General features: G+C 31.8%; 1 protein-coding gene across 2 annotated transcripts in view; it reads left to right on the forward strand.

The window, feature by feature from the left end:
* Window positions 1–22,237, forward strand: part of LOC134693062 (D-glucuronyl C5-epimerase-like) — an 88,463-nt gene that overhangs the window by 8,018 nt on the left and 58,208 nt on the right. The window contains exon 1 of one of the 2 annotated variants that reach the window (XM_063553764.1): window positions 13,378–13,534. The exons of the other annotated variant lie outside the window; for it this stretch is intronic. The gene's annotated coding sequence lies outside the window, so the exon portion shown is untranslated. Of the gene's footprint in view, window positions 1–13,377; window positions 13,535–22,237 lie in introns of those variants that run through there. 2 annotated transcript variants of the gene reach the window in all.

Consider the following 22,237-nt stretch of genomic DNA (forward strand, 5'->3'; position numbering starts at 1 on the left):
TTTCATTTCATTCATTTTCTACTTACCACCTGTTTTCCTTACTGTAGTAACTTAGTTCATCTCTTGTTTTTTTGTTGGTCTCGAGTGCTTTAATTAGTATATTCAAAAATCCCAAAAGGGAGTTTGAACAGGTTCCACTGTATCTTTGCAGCTCCCGAATGACGGAAGAATTGACCAGCACATACATACATCAAGTGTTGTGTTGCTCGTTGGCCAATTGATCTGAAAGTATACGTTACTATTTTGCCTGTATGTCAGTTAATATTATAGCATTTGTGATCATCTTTCCCCGTTCTATTCGCCAAATTTTTAAAAACGTCTTGAACAGTGTTATACAAAATGCCTCTTTCACACTGAAAGACTTGCCAGAAATTGCATTGATACTTTTCTTAAATTGAATAGTAAGATGATGTTATAAGTAAAAAAGTAAAACGAAACTATTGACAATTGATTTCACCAGATGCATATGGATGCATAACACGAAAACCCTTACTTGTTACTTGTTATTTTTAGGAAATTAATAACAAAAATACCGATCTCTAATGTTAATTCCAATAACTTACATCATTAGAATAGAATTCATCGATATATTTTGTTCGTCGTTGGTTGTTAAAAAAATAATTCTATCCCTCCTTTTAGACGATTTTGTTTTCAAAATGATTCCTGTGAGTATCATTTATTTGTTTGTGCAGTAACTTTTTGTGTTCAGTTTGAAACCCTTGGTGTTGGCATCAATCTATCAAAGTGAGTAATATTTCCATTTTTTACCCAATCTGATTAGCTTTTTCTTTGAAGTTGTACATGTGTTTTGCAATCATTGCCGAGGATCTTGTTTTCTTGTGCCAACATGCTTTTGATATATTGTTCGTTAGTATGAGTTAAATCGTGCCCACACAGGTGCGTTTTAATCGGATCTGGCCATACTTTCAATGTTTCTAACTATTTTGGCATTTCTAATATCAACACTTCAATTTGATTTCCACCAGTGTATCTAACAATATCTACTGCCACTATTTCTTTCATGTTCTTCCTAAATACCTGTCATACAGACCCCCAGCGACGATCAATACCTGATATCACTAGACTATGACTACGTGTGTCGCGATTTTAGCGTGCTACCGGAAGTCATACTTGATAAACTACATGAAAGTAAAACGATTTTAGGTACATCTGCAAATATTATCATGCAGTACATCAAAAGTCGATAATTGACCTTGCATTAATCTCCATATTGTCAAAACGCAGTGTGAATTCACCATGACAAAGGTTGTAGTGCGGTTGATTAAAATTTATTCTAGCCATTGCTTTCGTATTGACAGATGTCAGGAAGTTGTGCACTGCATCAAAGGTTCAATTACTGTAATCAAAATGTCGAGCAAACGGGTAAAAGTTTATAACCATTTCATTGAAAATCTTCGATGCAAGAAATGAAAGTTTAGTAGATTTCCCTGGTGTGAAATGTGCAGCGAATATGCAACCAAATTTAATTAAGTTCGACAGTTAACAGGGTCGATTTTGGAATTAACCAACCGAAGTGTGTCATTGTGATGGAATTGCTTTAGTAAATGGTTTAATGGATAATAAACTGTTTCATATGAAATAAAACTTGAAAACACACGATTTATTGAAAAAAATCCGTTACACAAAAAAATACCGATGTGCATCTTAATCCCATACTCTTACTAGTAAATATCATATCGCATGAATAAAAATAAATGCAGAATAAACGTAATCGAAAGACTAACCAAAACATTTGGGACTAATGACCTTGACAAAGGTCAAAAAGTCAAAGGTCAAGGTCATGTCCCATATAGCGAATTTAGTGTTTTTTACCTTATTTAAAGGATTTTCAGTGTGTTTTAAAGCTTTTCAATACATTCTACGTCTATTGGAACATGTATTTTACATTACAAAAGGAAAAACCTCTCAATTGTTCAAGAACAATTGACAGTTTAATTGTAATTGTAATTGTTTTAACACCTTCACTTGTTATTTTATTTCAATTTACAACAAAAAGAAACAATTGACGTATGTTCATTAGCATTTTCTGACGATTTCTTAATATTGTGTATAATGGTAAATGGAAGCTATATTTCTTATGAAATATAAGTTTCATACAATTAACAATAAGTTCTTGCTGTTCTATAATGGAAGTATTTGTTCAGTGCTTCCAGCACCAGATGGCAAGGGATTCTAAATTAGAACCTAACGATTAACAAATGATTGGATTGAGTGAAAACAGTCTTCATCAAAACATTTAATGATTACTAAAGAAAGAAAAACGTCTTATCTTAATTCAAAGGAAGTGTTCATTAAATCCTGTATCAGATGGACAGCGGCTAATACCATGATTTGATTATTAGGGTTACCAAAGTTAGATGTTGTATAATTCAGACGTCGGAAACAGACACATGATCATCAACACTTTATTTGATTATGCGGTTGGAAAGACATTTCAAAATGATCTGATTGGGTATACTGAATTCTCACACACAATTGTGCTACAGTGCTTCAATGTGAATGTATAGAAACATTAACCAAAATGTTAAACGCAAAACTAATCATTATAGCAATAACCGGTTTTTCGAATGCAAGTTACTGAATCTAACAGTTCATCAATTCCTTTCGATGACATTAATAATAAAAAAAAAGGATAAACAAACAAACCGAACTTTAATTTAAATTCAACGTCCCGTCCATTTAATATGAAAAAATCAAATGTAAGGCCACATCAACCAATGGAATGAAAAGATAACAACAGTCATATATTTGACATTGTCAGTGCGATATTTATAGATTATCGTTTTGAGCCGGGACAGCGAAAGCGAGAAAAGCAATCCAGTTGAGATGACCAATGATAATCTGTTAATCGCTATTTTACCTATGGCGATGTTGTCAATTTCATGTCAATTTCATTGGCAACGCCCACGTGCATCCTTAGTCGAGCGATAATTTTCCATCTCAAGCGAGTAGCATGACAGGAAAAATTATCAAAAAAAGAAGATCAAAGGAAAAATGCACAAAATAGCGGTAATTGGTGATATTATCCTACTACATTCATTTGTTTAACTCCTCTTAGATACCAATAAGTTCTGTTGTTTTTGTATATTGAAAAATGTTGTTTTTTAATATAACCTCTATACAAAGTACCATCATTTGTTATGAATAACATTAAAAGGCCATCATTAGTCCATTTCTGTCTATTTAATGCCAGTCTTCAATATTCATAAATTTCATCAACTTTTAAGCATTGTTTATGATATTCAATTAATGGCAAATTTATAGATTTATCCATAACACAAACATAACGGAAAATAATAGCATTAATTAAATTAATGACACTTCCATTAGCGAAACATAACAGTACTGATCCGTAGTGGTTGTTAATCATTATTACAATACTTATAACATAGACACTATAGTTTTAATTGTTACAAGTATGACAGTGCCATTATTGCCACTTTATCTAATCCTCAGGCACACTTAATATAAAGATGACATATTCGTACGTGTTATAAGTGATATTTTCCTGTTTTCAATGGCGTTATGAGACAGAAGATATATCATGAATAGTTGGTTCATGCATATCAATTCTTTAATTTGCATCTGATGTAAGTTTGGGGTAAACTTTCAGGAATGAATGTTTGGAAATATCTTGCCAAAATTTATTCGGAATTTTTGGTGCTCGAATCTTTTCAATTTTTTGTTTTGAGCGACACTAGTGGGTCTTTTGTAGACGAAAAGCGCGTTTTGCGTTCAAAGTTATATGCCTGGTATCTTTGTAGAGGTTTTTTTCTTTGAAAAAAACACACATACTGTGGCCGCCTTCATTCAAGTTTGTTATAAATGAGCTGTGTCGTATCACGGCATAGTCTTTCAAACACACAATCTATGCCAGATTTTTAAACGGGAACAACTTTTTTAAAAATCACTTAAGGACTTTTGATTTGAGTATCACACTACTGAAATTTCTTTATTGTGCAGAAGAAAGTATTTTTCGTCCTTCAAATTGACTCAGTGTCAAGTTAAAACGTAATGGTTGGTAGTGTAAATATAAAATGTACATACAAGTGCATGTATATGGCACGAAAGGTTGTGATATTCGGCGAACACATACGTTATGTGGTTCGCTATATTAGTAACAGCCGCGTACATGAACATTTATTAATACTTTAATGTGCATCTGTGGAATTCAAAATGACGAGCTTCGCAGTATGCAAGATGTATGTTTGATTGTGGGAAATAATGCAGAATGAAGCAGTAGGCGACTTGATAGCTGTAATTATTACAAACATAAGTTACGTTATGCGAAATATATATTTAAATACCTTTATAAATGGCTATCAAATTTCACTGTGCAAATTGAATTTTAATACGTAATATTAAATTACATTTACTTTGTATGGTCTATAATGATTTTGTAAATATTGTATTTAAGCGGGTCCAAATCGCCTTTTAGTATTACAGCTCCTCGTTTAGTTTATAGAAGTCAAATCACAACTGGTACTCCTACCTCTAAACTAGTGATTTGTCTGTGGTCAATAAGACCATGGAAGTTATATGTCGACAATATAATACGTCATTGATTACAGTAACTACTACATGGTGTGGTTGATAAATTACAATGTATGTCTTATTTGATGACTTGTTATTCATGTTTTAAGTGTCTGTAGAACAGTGTCAAAGTAAAACTCAGTACTAGTATGGTGTTTCCACTACACCAAAAGAAAGAAAAAACAAATTTTAAATAAAGGTAAAACCAGTGTTTTATAACAATAATAGCTTTAGTAACCGGAAAAATGGTATGACAATTTCAAAATCAACTTTCTGCTGACTCGTTTCATTTAGCTTTAAGCGTGCCTGGACTGTACCGTTGGCCTATTTCTATAAGGAATTTACGTGTAGAGTGTTTCTTATTTGAAATTTCGATGTTTTAATTATTTTCAATCTTTATATGTGCTTTCAGATCCATTAATTTATGAAAGGTTTATTCAACAAGTTATGGTAGATAATGTCTTTTATCAGTTATATTTATTAACAACAGATATCAATATTCGTAGTAAGAGTTTAAAACACAAGATGCATTTGTCGCGATATCTGCAATATTTTGAATAACTCAAGAAACTCTGATGCGACCAGAATCCATCTGTTATTAAATGAGTAATGTCAACTAATTATGGGGACTCGCTAACTGAGTGGGCCAAGTTGTTCGTCGCTATCGTAACAACACTAAAGTTTTTCAGTTTAAACCGCGCTAGGCAGGTGGGTTTGAGTCCAAACTTAATCGACAAGGAATTGTATGTTCTCTTACCGCCTGTCGTTGACTCGATCTGGCATTCTGGTTTGTTTCCACCAAAAACTAATGACAAAAAGTATAGCAAATATCAATGAGAGTGTTAAACACCAATTAATATGTATATCAATCTACTTTATAACCGTCTGGGTTTATTTTGTCGTTGCAAAAGACAGTTAATACCCTTCTAGGGTTTTTTTCGTTCCAAAAGACAGGTAATACGTGAAAGGTTTCTACTGTAACTGTTTGTAATATAATAAATCATCTAAACACATATAAACCCCATAATTTGTAAAGAACCTTGAAAGTGACAAATTATTAAAGATACCAATTACATTCTTACGCAATAGGTGTCATCCACAAACCATTTATAAATAAATATATTCTTTGAGGACAATCAAATATAAATGAAATTACGTGCGTCTCAAGGATATCATTAGGGTTCCTTTTCTTCGTCAATGTCATTCCTGTCGTATTGTTGAAAAGCATCTGTGTGTATAATCGGTTAAAGTCTAGTTAAGCAATAGTTAGATAATGGCTAGGTGTCTATCAAAATCGTCTTCTATTAATCAGGAAAGAATAGAAAAATATTTTCAGTACAATAGTTGTCTGCGAGCTGTCATTAGAATCCCTCTTCAAAATAAATTATACTGTCTCAGCGGTAAAACACCATCTGTATTCAAATATGAGAATAGAGACAATTATTTCCATGAAAGAACTGAACGAATTAGTTGTTCATGTAACATGAAATTAAACGTAAATGCAATTTGTGGGTGTTATGATGCACGATGTATGGGATTTTCCGTGATGTGTACTTCAATCAACGTCACGCTGTTTCTGTTGAAATTATGAGGTAAGAAATTATCTCTCTCCTCTGTCTCATGTTGAATAGCCGAAAATTTCTTATTAATGTGATGAAAAGTCGAATATATCGTGATCATAGCAAAAACATCACTTTAATTTTTATATACTAGACGTGTTTTCTACCATCTAAGATGTATTATATCATGTAAACTAATAGTTCACCAAACAAATTTGTTCTATGTTGATTTATGAAGTTATATAGTATTGGATCAGATATCGTATATCATTCTTATATACGATGTTATCAACAAATTCTATTGCGTTCGATACACTATTTAATCACAGCTGTAAGACTGTATAACATATTCATTTGTCCTCCTTTAAGGTTGCAATATGTTTGAATGTCATTACGTTATACAATATACGGAAAACTAGTGTATAAAAGATCTTCCTGTAGTTTTAGTACAGACACTTTTGAATTAATAACATTTCATGAGATTGATACGAGAATTATTCCATTTTGTCTTATGCGAATATATATTGTAGCTCGAATGAAGAATCCTCTATGTCATCCCTTTATAAAATTAAAATTATCTTCATCTTTTTTGTTTGGTTTTTAATTATTACTAATTCTGTGTTTCTGTTTATTCGTTCACGAAGGACTTTTTGTCTCTATCAGACAGTTTGTAACTTAGATATTCATCATCTGTTAAAAATCTTTCCCCAATTAAAGTTCCCTGATGATTTATAACAATGCGAGCTGCCTGTTACAGTCTGTTGTGGGGTATCTTGACATGCAATGAATTTACTTTATTCATTGTGAGGCGCTGCAATTGTCTATAATGATCTTTGTCTGACTTTGAGGCTTCATAAATTTAAAATAACTTTTACCTTGTAGATATATTTCATATTCTACTAGTGTTGTTAAACAGCAACATAACAGTTTCATAATTATTTTTCTTTTCTGCAAAAGTCAATTATTTTCTTATATTTTTTCTACGCACAATGCAAAAGCAATGATTTTAAGTAGAATCAAATCCTTTCATTTCTTTTGATTTCGGAATTGAAATATTAAGTAGTGAAGTACTAAATAATTTAAGCTTATTATGGTAACACAAATTGACTGATACTATAACATGTATAAATAGCTTTAATATCGTCAGTCATACCTAGCAATAATACTATGATAAAACTATTGATATTGTCTTCCCGTACAGTTTTATAAGACATTGCTTTATGCCAACTAATCAGCTATGACGGCGGCACAATTTACCATCAGTAGGTGAGGTACATTAATGCTGCTTTCATGGTCTGTGAGCGTTGCATAATCAGGTCAATTTCGTCATTGTTTCACATACGTATACTTGTAAAGTGTTATTATTGATTAATCCTCTTTTTTCATTGATTGCCTTTTACTTGATTTTTATTGAACATTTGTTAGGGTATCATTTTCCACTAATCGAGAGGAGACTGGAATGGTTTAAATAAAAATAAATAGTTTTGCATCGCTATTGCTATGTCGGGAACTCCTCCAGGCTAATATTTTATCCGTCCCTGATGTGTTGTTCTCCTTAAGGAGTTGAGTGTTGATAGCGAATATTGATCTTTAAAATCTGTTACCCATTTGTCTAAAAGAGGGACGAAAAAGTCAAACTCATAAATCTAAAACAAACTGACAACGCCATGGCTAAAAATGAAAAAGACAAACAGAAAAACAATAGTACACATGACACAACATAAAAAACTAAAGAATAAACAACACGAACCCCACCAAAAACTAGGAGTGATTTAAGGTGCTCCGGAAGGGTAAGCAGATCCTGCTCCATATGTGGCACCCGTCGTGTTGCTTATGTGATATCAAATCCGGTAAATAGTTTAATTCAGTTTAAAGCTATATGTTGATCCGGTTGATGACAAAATTTTAAGACCCCAGATTGTCAGCTGAGAGAAAGGTTCCAGTCCGCGGATTGTCAGCAAGAAGTGGACAGATATTTTTTTTATGGATGCTGTACATCCAACAATCCATCTTCTCCTTCTAATAGTTGCTGTATTACCCCTCATTTAATTTTAGACTATTGTCCTGGGTTGAATCAAATCATCAAACTTCATCTATAAAGTTTACTAGTGTAAAGTTACATCGACTCCATAGGTGTGCCAAGATTGTCCTTAGATAACCCGTCGTCAGATTAACATGTATTAATAACTAGGATCATATGAACATTACTTCACTATACAATAGTTATATTAACATTACTGGAACCCATTCATCCAGTTACTATACCTTGCTCGATTAAATCTGAACTACTATATAAGGGTATTAACACTAGGATCGCATTGAAAAGACCTGCATAGTGACTTTTTATCTACTATTCTTCTTTGATGTGAATAACTGTATACTTGTCAAGCATCAATTTATTATTAGGGATGTAACATTTTAGAAATCCATATTATATAGAATATTGTCATTTTATCTGTAATGTAGAAAATATGTAAATATAATATTTATGAAAAAAGGAGATTAAACATTCAAATATGCAGAATGTTTCTTTAAATATAGACATATTTCCTTTGTACATGGCAATTTTGATCTTATTTCTACATTATAAATGGAAGTCCGAGATTTTAAAACATTTTCAGTAGAAGGAACTGTATTTTAGTATGTTAAAATGATTGTTCAAACGAAGCGATTGACATTTTCCCACTCTTAAAAATAATAAAACTAAATTGTTCTTCCATTTAACATGATGTACATTTCGAGTAGGAGTAGTTTTATTTATCAGGCAACAGATAATGCATCCATAATGTTTGTGAAAAAAAAATATATTCTCTCTTTAAAATGTAAATGTAAGCATTCAATAAAAAAAAAAGGTTTATGACGTGATAACCCAAATTTCAGTTTGATAAATAAATTCAATACAGTTTAGAAAAGAATCAAATATAGAATGCCCTAATTTGTAGAAAAAAATTGACTGTTGTGGAATTTTTTATTTTTAAATAATTCACACAATTCTTAGAAATATGTTGTTTAAAACATTTTTTGGCATTTATATATCAGTTGGTTCATTGTTGTAACATTTCTCTGCACATAAAGCGCTGTATGCATTTACTTTCAAAAGTGTAAAGTGAATACAGTGTTTACCTTTTTAAGCATTATAGGACACCTTTTCTCTTCACATATCCGTGTCATATTAACACGTTTATAAGAAATGTCAATGTTAGTGTATGAAAGACTCTCAATATAATTTAGACGGCCAATTATTTTTTTACTTTATCAGGATTCCCCCTTGGGCAACAGGTAAGAGCTTGTGTTTTCTGCAATGTCCTTACTTCAGTAAAGTTATTCTTGATTTGACACATGTCGCACATGTCAGTACCCCAATAAGTGGACAGGTGCCCGTCAGGTTTCAATGTTAAAGGGTTAATTTTATGTTAATGCTATATTTTGCGGGTATTTAATTACCATAAACTAATTGTAATGTTGTGGTTATTTATAAGACATCTTCTTAGGGTGGAACATTTTATTGCATATCTCTACTGAGGCATACAAGTAAGTAACAATAGAAATATGCTTAAAAAGTCGTATAAAGTTTTGTTCGAGGAGGGTCAAAAGTTCTTGTTTGGAATTCATTTATATAAAAACGATTTCCCTTTTAAAAGACATACTGTCGAACATCATAAAACCATCAATATAACAAATCATAACAGATGGAAATATGTTTAAAGTATTCGGATCGTCATGCTAGTCAAAATTTTATTTGACAAAACAAATATGTTTTTGCCACTTCAGTTGTAAAAATTGCTGACCATTCACTATTGACACAGAATCAGATTCTCTTAAATTATCCCTGATTTGTAACCCTTGTGTAGTAAACCCTCTCTCTATCCACTTTTTTGTCGGTTGAAGTTAAAAGCTTATTTTGTTGTCATTTTGAACTAAAACTTGAAATGTATTATCTCTTCAACTTTGTATTTGTTTGGCTTTTTAACTATTTTGATCTGAGCGTCACGGATGAGTCTTATGTAGACGAAACGCGCGTCTGGCGTATACAATTATAATCCTGGTACTTTTGATAACTAATTATATATTTCTCCTGACTATTGACATGTTTCGTAGAGTCAGATAATCTGTGGTTTCAATGGTCTTCATACTTGTATGGAAAAAACATCATTCTATTCAAAGATAAGTTGAAAATCAAATATTGTTCTTCTTTTCATTAGAATTACCCCTACTGTATTCCATATTTAGTTTATGTTTGTCTACTGTATTACCCTAACTTAATTATCACTGATTGACTGGAAACCATTTTTCGTGTCCAGCAATTAGTGCCTTTTCATAAAGGTAAATATTTAAATTGTATATATAAACATATTTGTCAAAGTTTAGTTTACGTGATATAATATTAAGTATTCAGTCTACTGATTGAGTGCTATTTCTTGCATGCGTGTGTCAATCGGATGAATTACGAGAGGTAAATTGGTTCTATGTTGATATCCGGTAATGTTCTACATGATTATAAAAATAAATTGTAGATTTTGTAGATAAGTGAAACTTTTTGATCTATTTAATATCGTTTTTATCAAATTTTGATAGCACATAATAAAATTGGAATGTTGTTTCGCTTTAGATAAAGTATACAAAAAGATTGCGTGGATAATATTTTTAATGTAATGGTACAGTTGAAAAGGAAAATGAGAGAAATTATAAAAGAGATTACGAAACATTATTATAGGAATGACAATTCACATCAAAGCGAATGATATAATTTCCGTGCTCAATACATAAACTTCCATTAGGTTTGCTAAATGAAACAACCAAGAAGTTAAAGATAGTTGCCCCCTTAGTTTAAGTATACAATTGATGTTCGATTTACGTGTTCCCCAAAGGTAAGCTAAATAAAATGACAGTGACTTAATTATATCTTTGATGTTAGTACCTGTATGATTCCACAACAAAAAATAAACACGGAATTAAAAACACAAGTTAAGCATTTTCTTTATTTATTATACTAATTCTTAAGTGATCACCATCAAGAAAAGAAAGGGACGTGGTTTTTTAATCTAAATGAAAATGTTTTTCTTTCCTTAAAAAAGTCTTTCAAAAAAACATATGGATTACATGTATAGAGTACGTCATAGAAAACATGAAAAAAATGTTTTCGTCTTTTCTATCTAACCTTCATATTTTCCATCAATTGCCATTTTCAAAATATCAACTAAGTATTGATGTAAAATGTTTACCATTATCTGTACCGTCCCTGGGGTGTGACACGAGACACAAATCCTTCTTCAACGATATGTTTGTTGGACAGAAGTAGTTTCATTACCATTTGAATGCATATCGTGTATTTAAAATCCCATGTGTTATAATTCAGATTTTATTTCCATAAATGTTAAACATAAAGCTGGCATTTCGGTTTATTCTATATCAAAGGAAAGTGCATTTCAATATATTCATGCTGTTCAAACATCGATGAGTTTACTTGGTGTGCACAAGTGGCGATTAAAAATGACCTCGGTTTCATTTGAAATTATATTTGCATATTCATTATACAAGGATGTGTTTTGAAGCTCGGATTTTAATTCCATGTAAGTAAACTTGTACTTTTTGCACTTGCTTGTAACCATTATTATAATGCATCATTACATTAACTGATTTTCGCGATTAGAAATGACCTCCCTGAATTGATGGTTTCATTTGAAACTTGAAACTTGCATATGCTTTACATACAGATGTGTTATGGTACTCAAATTTCAATAAAATAACTAGAAAATTATTTTAAATAACTTGTACTTACACAGCTACTTTTGCATAGGTACTATTTCTGACCACAAATCTTAAGTACTGGAAATCTACTTTTAATATTCAGTACTATTTTGTTACTTTAAAATTATTGTAATATTTATGTACCTGTATTTTACAGTACTTGATTTGTACTTGAAATTTAAGTACTACAGATTTTCGGTTACACGGTTACATTTTCAGCATTTTTAAAGTTTGTATTTTTCAAATTACATAAAGTTATGATGTTCCAACATGGAATACTGTGGTCATTGTTGGTATTATTTATTTTACGTACAAATCAAGTACTAGAAAATACAAGTACCTAAATATTGCAATAAGTTCAAAGTAAAGAAATAGTACTAAATATTAAAAGTGAATTTCCAGTACTACAGATTTTGAGTACAGAAATAGTACCTATGCAAAAGTAGCTGTGTACTTGAATTTACTTGATACCATAGTTATACTTTATGAGTTCATTTGTTGACTTTCTGCATTGTTAAGTAACGGCGATAAAGATTCCAGTTAGAGATCAAAAATATGAAAGTCAATGAAAGACAGGGAAAACCAAAATCATAACAAAAAACGAAAAGACGAACAAAAGTCGAACATAACCATGCACACAATCGAAATAGGGAATGTGTCAAAAAGACGACAATTTGACCAAAGAGCAATTACCAGCCGAAGGCCACCAATGTGTCTGCAATGCAGCGAGAAAATCCTGCATCCGGGCGCGTGTTTCAGCTGGCCCCAAACACATTTGCTGTCAAATTTCTATATTACAAAACTTTTAATGTTGTTGAAAATATTAAGGATCATACGAATAGATATCATTCGCTGTATTTTGCAAAACGTTTCGGAATTTTGGATTCTCAATGGTACCTTTGATAACTATTTACTGAGACTTTTAATTCGAGTTTGATAAGTAATTGGTATAAAAATAAAACAATTATACTACAATAAGAAGTCCTTCATATTAATATGTCATAGAATCTTTCTCGTTTAGCTAGGAAAATTTTAACTGAAATATGGATAGTCTACAGAATTTCTTCGAACATAATGTGTTGCATAGATAGGAGAACTTAGATTATTGGTATAAAGTTATTACTTCTTTTGCATTTGATATTCCAACAGCACGACCTATAATTGTCTTTCAGTATTGCCATATTCAATAGAATAGGTGTTCAAAATTGCTATGAAACACAAGTGTTGTGGATATCGAATACAGCAATCTACATTCAATTGCATATTCCGTGTTGGTAGCCGGTAGTAGGATGCGATAGTCCTATATTCAATTGATGATTGATTTTCTTGATCTTGTCAGTAAATTCTTCTAATTCAACCAATCTTTAGTAACATCTCATTCCATGGTCGTATCCTATATAGCACTCCTTTCCATTAAAATGATTATATCTATAAGGTATGAAATGGTACCTACATATACCTATGTCCTTGTGTTATATTATGTAGTTAACACGTGAACTACCTGGTACAGGTGTTTTAAATGTACCTGTTAAAACATCGGATTCCTTTGTCAACATAACTTGTATATTAAAACGATATGTATACATTGTGGCGATTACATGTTCATGTCTTATGTTAGAATGTGAGGATTATTCTTTCGTAAATCAGGACAAAGACCTCGACCATACAAAATCGTAAGTAACAAAGTTGATATGATAAACAGGGAATGATGTCTATATTAATAAAATAAATATGTGTAAAAATTAATTAACTTCGAAATTAAAATCATTAAATGTGGCGATAATGATGTTTAAAGTAAAATGAAAATCTGTATTTTTAATATTTTCCTCCTGATTTCCATTTTAAAATGGATTTAATATTCGTGACTATCTGTAAGCTATTGTTGCCTTTAATATGTTATGAAAACGTTCGAACATTTTATATTCACCTGCCAACGTCATTAGAAGAATAACTATATAGATAACCCTATAGTTTAAGATTCAAATCATCTTAGAATTTATATCTAAAGGAATCAAGTGATGTACATACTTGATGTCTTGTTAATTGAACAGACTACTATACGCTATAAGAGACAACAAACTTACATCTGAATTACCAAGTGTTTACATTGAACCATTAATTCAATAATGTTTGTTTTTGGAATCTACTCTAGGGTCTCCAAATATGTTCTTGTGACTGCAGACTCTCGCGTTCATCGCCAATAAAGATTGAAATCCTGGTATCTATGCTGAGTTTATTTACATGTTAGATTTCAGTTTAATATTCACTTTTTTTTGTGTTTGCGTGGTTTACATCTTGTGTATCTACGCTTACTTTCGTATCTTTCGACCCTCTTTTACTTTCAATATCCAAATGTGAACATCATCATCTTATCTTTATTTTTGCAAACTCCAAATAATGCACATAACTCTTCGGTCGAATTCATAGACGGTTAAATTGTTCATTTTATATACAAAATGACTATGTTAAACGAAGTGTCATACATGCATATATTTCATTCATATCTTATTAATTTCTATTATGATGAACAGTAATCATGTAAAGTAATTGGTTCTACTTTTGACCCAGTTCTATTTCGAGGACATTATTTCGTCGGAATTTGTCATCATCAAAGACATGTAGTACTTCTTTTGTTCTATTTTTATCTTCGACTTTGTCAAATAAGTCCGTTAAGAGATGAATGAAGTTGTTATTTAATTGGCTTGAGGGAGGTGACAAAACACCATTATCTGTCAGTTAGACATCTGAAAATAAAACATCATTATCAATTAGGGATACTTGAATGAATCTTAAACTCATAGAGCCATATATTTGTTTCACCTTTTGTTACCTGCTTTTGGTCGATGACCTCTTACGGTGTTTCGTCCATGATCACCACCTGTATATATCTTCAGTTGTTTGCTGATCAATTTAGTGTATCTTCGCTATACCAGACAAGAGAGTGCATTGTACATAACTTTTCAATAAATCCAGTTGTTTTGAATTCTTAAGCTAATGTTGCTTATTTGTCCATTCAGAATTCGAAATGCCATAGTTCTCACAAGTATTTTAAATGACCTCTTATTTGTGACATTTTTTTCATGTAATTAATGTAATACCTGTTTTGTTATTAAACACTACCATGAAAACGCTCCAATAGCTTCAGCTGATGAAATTTATGATTTTAGTTAGTCCAGCGGCTTTTGCTTTTTTTAGTACTTTTATGCACGTGAAAAGCAGATAAAATGCGAAAAGGGTAATCCTTCAAAAGTCGACCCTCACAGATATCAGCGTCGTTGAAGTAAAGAAACTGCAAACAGGTTGATTGTTGACTTTTAAAGCCACTTTCAGAATATATATCCCTCATGCAAAGCTCTGATTCCTTTTCTGGCTTTGTTAATACTTGTTTGGATAAAAGCTTTTTATCCTATGAATATAAGCTTTGGATTTTCAAATATTTTTGATTCGATCATAACTGTAAAGACAAATAAAGGCAACAGTAGTATACCGCTGTTCAAAACTAATAAATCCATGGACAAAAAAACAAAATCGGGGTAACAAACTAAAACTGACGAAATGCTCATCTGGTACAGAAAATTTGGCACCGTTATTGTAATGTCAGCACAACTTGTTATATCGTAACGATCAGTGCTAATGTGGGAGACAGTCGGGGTAGTATACCACTATGGGGCCCCTTATACTAAAATGAAAAATACAAACTCTTCATGGTCCGGAAACATATCATAGCGAGCATGATGGTGCAAGAAACTCGACACGATACGCATTAGAAAGAAATCAAAAGATATACTAACATGAAACGGGATCGTACATTGGCGGTCCTAACAAATATGCATTTCCAAGTCCATTGATTACGATGGTAACATATAATAATATGCACAGGTCATTACAACTAAGACACTTTGTTTCAATTTGGAACTTAAGACAATCATGTGTATGGCAAGACGCTCGACATGGCAAAAAGTGGTATCTACGTTTAATGTAGCAATTATAAGTAGTGTGTTAACTAGTTTTTTTTCAATACTGTTTTGTACTCGATGTCCCGATCTATTTTGGTGTTTATGTTGAGAAACATTTAAGTATGCATAATTATAAATCAGTTGTGCATAAATGATCTAAAATTCAGTCTATTAAATAATACATGGTATGCGTACATAGAGACGCCTTGTCATTATGAAAATTACCATAATCAAAGCATCGGTTTCTGCAATATAAGAAGCATATATGTTTGCCCTCCTGAACCCTACCCTTGTGTGTAAGATACACATCTAACCTATTGAAGAATTAGTTCCACTGGGGATTCAATTATCTGTCATCACAATAGAGTTTACAATTATGTACTGACATATAAATATCTTAATTATTTAACACAATGTAGGTAGAATCAACAAATTATATGCATTTCGTTTGGGCATTTACCGTGAACTGGCTATTAGAGGTTCGAAGTTTGACACTGTTTAAGGTTAAATGTAAGGTACAAGTGGATTATTGTTTTTTGAAAACACTATGGTCTGAGTAAGCAGCGTTAAGTTCAACATACAAATAACTTATTCATCATCTTATATACAATATTCATTCCCATGAGAGAAGGTTTATTGGTTTATTTATGATAAGCTTATGTTTTGGTCCTCAATGCTCTTCAACTACGTTCTTTTATAAACTTGGTTTTATTCGAGCGTCGCTGATGAGTCTTTTGTAGACGAAACGCGCGTCTAGCGAAAATATAAAATTTCAATCTTGATGTCTATGATGAGTTAGTGGTATTAATGAAGCTATATTCAAGTTAAACTGTTTGCTGATGTATGCATTTTCTGGTCAATGGATGCATAGATAGTTTGGTTTTGAAGAAAAAAATGTCACTAATAAAGACTGTTTGTATTGCTTTAAAACAAATTGTTGTATCTCATTTACTTACTCTAAGATTCTGTGAAATACTCCCCGATAGCAAAAATATGAAAATATAGCGTTATCGGCTATTTACAACCTTATACATGGATTGCACTCACAATTATTCCACATGGTGTGCATGTAGTAATACGTCCGGCCATTTGGCTTTCATTTGAATTTCTCTATTTTTTGAGTTTTTTGTTTTCTGTGGAGGGATTCCCAACTTCTTCCATACATACTAATTTGTTTTCATTTCATTTCTTTTCCAAAACCAATTCTATTCATTCGAAAATGTAGGAATGCTAACGGCATTTTTCAACTGTAAAACGTAGTGGTGCAGACTGTTTTTGGTTACTAAAGAAATGATGGTTGAGATTCAAGTATAATTCAATCAATGTACATCTCATAAACTACAGAACGGAATTCTGTCGATTGCTTTTTCGTTATGTAGTTCATTTGTGGATTTGAGGGTTGACGAGACAAGATTTAATTGTTTTCTGCATTTATGTTCCTGTGGGATATTAAAGAAGAGCTGTTGTCAAAATTTCTATGTCTGAACACAGAGGCGAGTATTGTTTATTCGGACTAGACTTGTCTGGATCTGTCTCTGTTTCTGACAAACCTAATCATACGATTAACCAACGCGTTTTCTGTTCATTTGCTATAAGTGATCACTCAATATGTCTGAATTATAAATGATTTAAAATCAAGCCATATATATATAAATCAAAATGTTGTGATTCTTAGCATAAAACTTGGGTTATTTTTTCTCAGTTAAAAAAATGTTTGCATCTTAAACTATAAGCTCAGGGCAAAATCTGATTTCGTACAGACATAATTTCGAAAATTTGAGTATAGCTGTCACCGTAACGAAGTGGTGCATATAATTACTAAATTTCCAGTACCTGCAAATTTCTCCAATAGCACTCAATACTTCAGATCTATAATTATAACTGTGTAGTATACATGTAGTGTTTTGAATATCTGAAGTCAGGTGTTATGGACAGGTGTACCAGGTAGCCATAAAGTCTATTTACTTTTTGTGTTATATGAGCCAAATTGCTAAATAGGGGTAATCAAAAACGAATCTTTAACAAAGAGTATAAATTATATATGATTAAAATAATCATACAAATTAAATTATCTTAGCATCCGTTACTACAAATTATTTTTTCTACTTATGTGTTATTGGACCATGAGCATCGACGTATTTATTGACTTTTTAGTCGTGCATGTCAATTTATAAGTCTTAATCTTACAGTGCATTATCGATAAAGGAATGAAATAATGCCAACATGCAGGTAGGAATGTTATTTTACATATTATATTTTTAAAAACATACGTTAATCAGGCAAACTGTGTACAAATAAAAAATAATTGAGACGATATTTGGGACAAATGGACATAAACTGAATGAACTCAAATGTCCTCAAAAATGAAATGCATGCACTTTCATAAATTTATCTCAACTGTAAAGGTTTTTTGTATGCGCATTTCTTGTAAGATCTACTATGTCTTTTGTATCTACTTGTATAACTTTTTTCTTCGGAGCTGCATTTAGAATGGACTCTTTGGAAGTAACTGTGTTTAGGTTTATTACATTAGTTTGAATGTTCTAAACGCATTGTTGAGATTTAGATAAAATATCTTGTAAACTACTGTTGTCTCTAATCGTTTAACTATCGATTGCTGCTGCTTTTAACATACCTATTTGTCTTCGGTGGATAGTTGATGAAAGAAGTTATAATAGCGAGTGTAAATATGGTTTATCATTTTAACTGAAAATGGTCCTGCAGTTGAGTTTAAACTGATGTCATACAAGCGAGAGGTTTCGCTAGCTTTAAAATCAGGTTCAATAATGAATTACCCATTTTCCACATAAGAAATTGTATGTACCATGTCAGAAATATGACAGTTGTCCATTTGTTTTATGTGTTTGAGGTTTTGTTTTTTGCCATTTGATTGAGAACTTTCCGTTTTGAATATTCCTCTCTGTTCAGTAATTTTGTGATTTTGCTTTTTGTTATAAGACATGATTTTTATTTGAATTCTGTTGACGAGTAAATAATCGTATTCGATTATTTCATACAGTTTCATAAAGCGAAGTGCAAATAAGACTGGTATCGATATCAACAAGAATGAAAGCGATTTCTCTTCTAGGAATTAGAACCTCAAGGGCAAATAGTCTTAGTTAAATCTTCTTATCATTTGCGAACTTTATTACGATTTGAAGAAGCGCATATTTGAGTTTAAATTGTATAATATCAAATCTTTAAAGCTATTTAAAAGTCTTCTTATCGAAAACAAGCCATCTAGAAGTGTTCAGATCTACAGAGAGCAATTGTATTGTATTGATTCACTGACAAGCCTGAACGTGATGTATGATGAAACTTGGTCTTTACTTATGTTTATCTTATTTTTTACAAGATTCCTGTATATTGGAGATCAAAATACCCATATGAAGTAATCTTTTCGTAATAAGTTGTCTGTGTCTATTGATAAACTGTCAAATGTGTAAATCTTATATTAAAATTTGCGTCAGTGTTTTAAGCTTGAATAGAATTTATGATAGGATTTTTTTATAAATGCATTAATCTTCCGCATATTTTGTATTCCACAAGGACGTGGATAGCAATCCAATATAGGTACTTATATCAGATTAAACATATGTGCAGATGTATGAGGGTGTGAATCGACAAATAATTTTGTATTTTACTTGTTGTTATTGCAAATTCAATTTTTATTCTTCAGAATAAATTCCAGCTGTGAAAAAAAAGAAATTGCAATTTATTTCATTCGAAACCCAACAATGGGTTTTCAGTTTCAATATACGATATCTATACTAATATTGATATTAACTTCTTTTAAATCAAGTCTTTTGTTGTTTACTGGAATGTGGTATTACATTAAACCACAATCATCGTTCGGTATATATCATTCAGTCTCCTGTTCGTTGAAATTATTTCAAAGCAGGCTACACGCGTAATCGGTAGGTTGAAGGCTTAATGTCTATGTCAATAAAGAAACTTGAATTTCATATTCATATAGTTGTAAAATATATCAGATTGCCGAATGACTGTAGTTCTCTCCGTGCACTCATTTGTCCTAAAGCAAATCTGGCAACCGCGCTTCAGCCAAGATTCCAGAGTGGTGCCACCAACAATCAATTAATCCATTATTTTAAAAGTTAGGTTCTTATCGATAATAGCAGTGCTCGTTTATATGTTTCGTTGATTCAGCGGCTTCTCATGGTCAAAAATATCCATCTCTGTCAGTATATTTTTCATGTTAATATTGAAAGATCAATCTGATTATTCCATGCAGTGCAGACGTGATATAAACACGCTTTAAGAATCGAACAAGCCAAATTTCAAAGAGGTCTTTTCACTAAACGAAAAAGCGAATATGCCGGTAGTTTCGGGACTCAAATTTTATGTTGTTTTGTTGCATTAAAAGGAAAGGGGTTGTTTAGTTGGTTTCTGTTAATCGAACTGGTCACCCTTATTCCTTATACTGCTCTTTACAATAAAATGATTATCTTAAACTGGTTGTTTTCTCAAAACAAGACCGTACGTCAGGACCATAAACTAAATGTCTTTTTGCTAATCAACCTTAAACTTAACAATTAAATTATGACAGTGACTTTAATACGACAACCATAATCATGTTCATCGTAATGTTTAAAGGCGTGTAAGCATGTAGGGCATATTACAATAGCACAAAAACCTTTAAGATCAAGACCTGTCAACTATGAAAATATCTGTCACATATATGTGACTTCTAAACTTCTTAATTTCAAAGTTTGTTTGAAAGTTATATGGTGCTCTGTATTTATGGCTGGACTATACATTTTTGTTGGAATAGGAATATTTCATTACCGACACAAATGAGTGGTAGAAATTCGTAATGTATTAATAAGTTAATTTCTAAATGTTGTATCAATTTTGTTGCAGGATCTATATCATATTATCATACACTCTAGGTCATTTTCATTCAATTTTTTTCGCTATGTTTATGTCTTGGTATCATTTATGATTGGCACATATTCATTTCCATATTATTAGAGAAGAAACTGTTTGATAAAATTATACGCTAAATGTTTGATATGGGAAAATATTAAATAAACAGCTGTTTCGGTGTTAGCAAGGAATTGTCAAGGATTTGTATAGCAACAAACTTTCGTGGTCAAACATTCACGTCATTAAAAAATATTTGAATTAAAATCATGAATACTTTTCGGTACATCGAAGGTCAAATGAAAGTAGGATGGGACAAAGTTGACAGCGCTGGACAAATGATTATTGTTTGTAATATTTCATATCTATAATGTTTTCTTTGTGTTTGTCTGTAACCTATATGGTCATCAAATATGGTACACAGTAGACTTATGGGATTATCGTATGTTAGAACGTGATTTCAGTAAGCCGGAAATTATGGTCATTATTACATATGAGTGAATAAATCTCGTTTCTGTCTGAAGCTATTGATGTAGAATTGTAATAAAATGAGATTTAATTGATCGTGAGACTTACCATCGCAATTCCAGATATATTTTTATGAAATAGATACTTATTGCATAACTGTTTGTTAGCTGTTATGCTTAAATCAGCCTGTCAACCTTTGATTAATTGATTGATTGACATATCTATTGGTATACGTAGCTGCTTGGCGTCCAGCGGCAAACTTTTTATGCATATTCAAGACCATGTCATATCATACGAGGATACGCTACTTTTTCTGTGTTGGGTTTAATATTCGACAGAAAAGTCGAGCCATTAAAATGCCGAGCAGACCCGTCTTTGCTGAAATTATTAATACCGCAGAGAGTGAGCAAATATCAATTTTGAAGAACTGAGGTCCATGGTTTCACCCAGTTTAGAATTGGACATAACATCGAGTTGTGTCGAAATTTGAGTGGTAATTCACAAAGTACCTTTCCGCAAAAAAAAATTAGTCTTACTCTTCCACCGAATATCTCATCTTTGCTCTAACTGCTAAATGCCGTGGATAGGTCTCAAATGTCAGCTTTAAAGTCTATGGTTTGACCCAGAAATAAAATCGAACGTAAAAACCGAGGTTGATGCATGGATTACAGATAAAATAGACCTTTAGTCAATGTGGTGTATACGTGATAAATTACGAATTAGAATTACCGTAAAAAGTAATAATTTGATATAAGACATATGGTACTAATATTAAGTTTATGTTAAATTTGTTGTAATTCTATCTAATAATATTTTAACACATTGAACGAACGTTTGCATGCACATATAAAACGATAGCTATAAACTATGTAGACAGGTGCGGATAAAGCATTTTGAAAAAGGACCCCTGATTATACAAAGTTAGGAGTAAAATGTCTATGCCCTACCTACCCTCACTCCTCCCCCTTCTAAATCCGACTCTGAATGAAAGAGACAAATGTAAGTGCGGACGACACGAGCTCTATAAATAGCATTCATTAGATTGGTTTTTAATTGAGGCAACTTTTT

Source organism: Mytilus trossulus, chromosome 12, assembly GCF_036588685.1.
Source record: "Mytilus trossulus isolate FHL-02 chromosome 12, PNRI_Mtr1.1.1.hap1, whole genome shotgun sequence".
NCBI classification, from domain to species: domain Eukaryota; kingdom Metazoa; phylum Mollusca; class Bivalvia; order Mytilida; family Mytilidae; genus Mytilus; species Mytilus trossulus.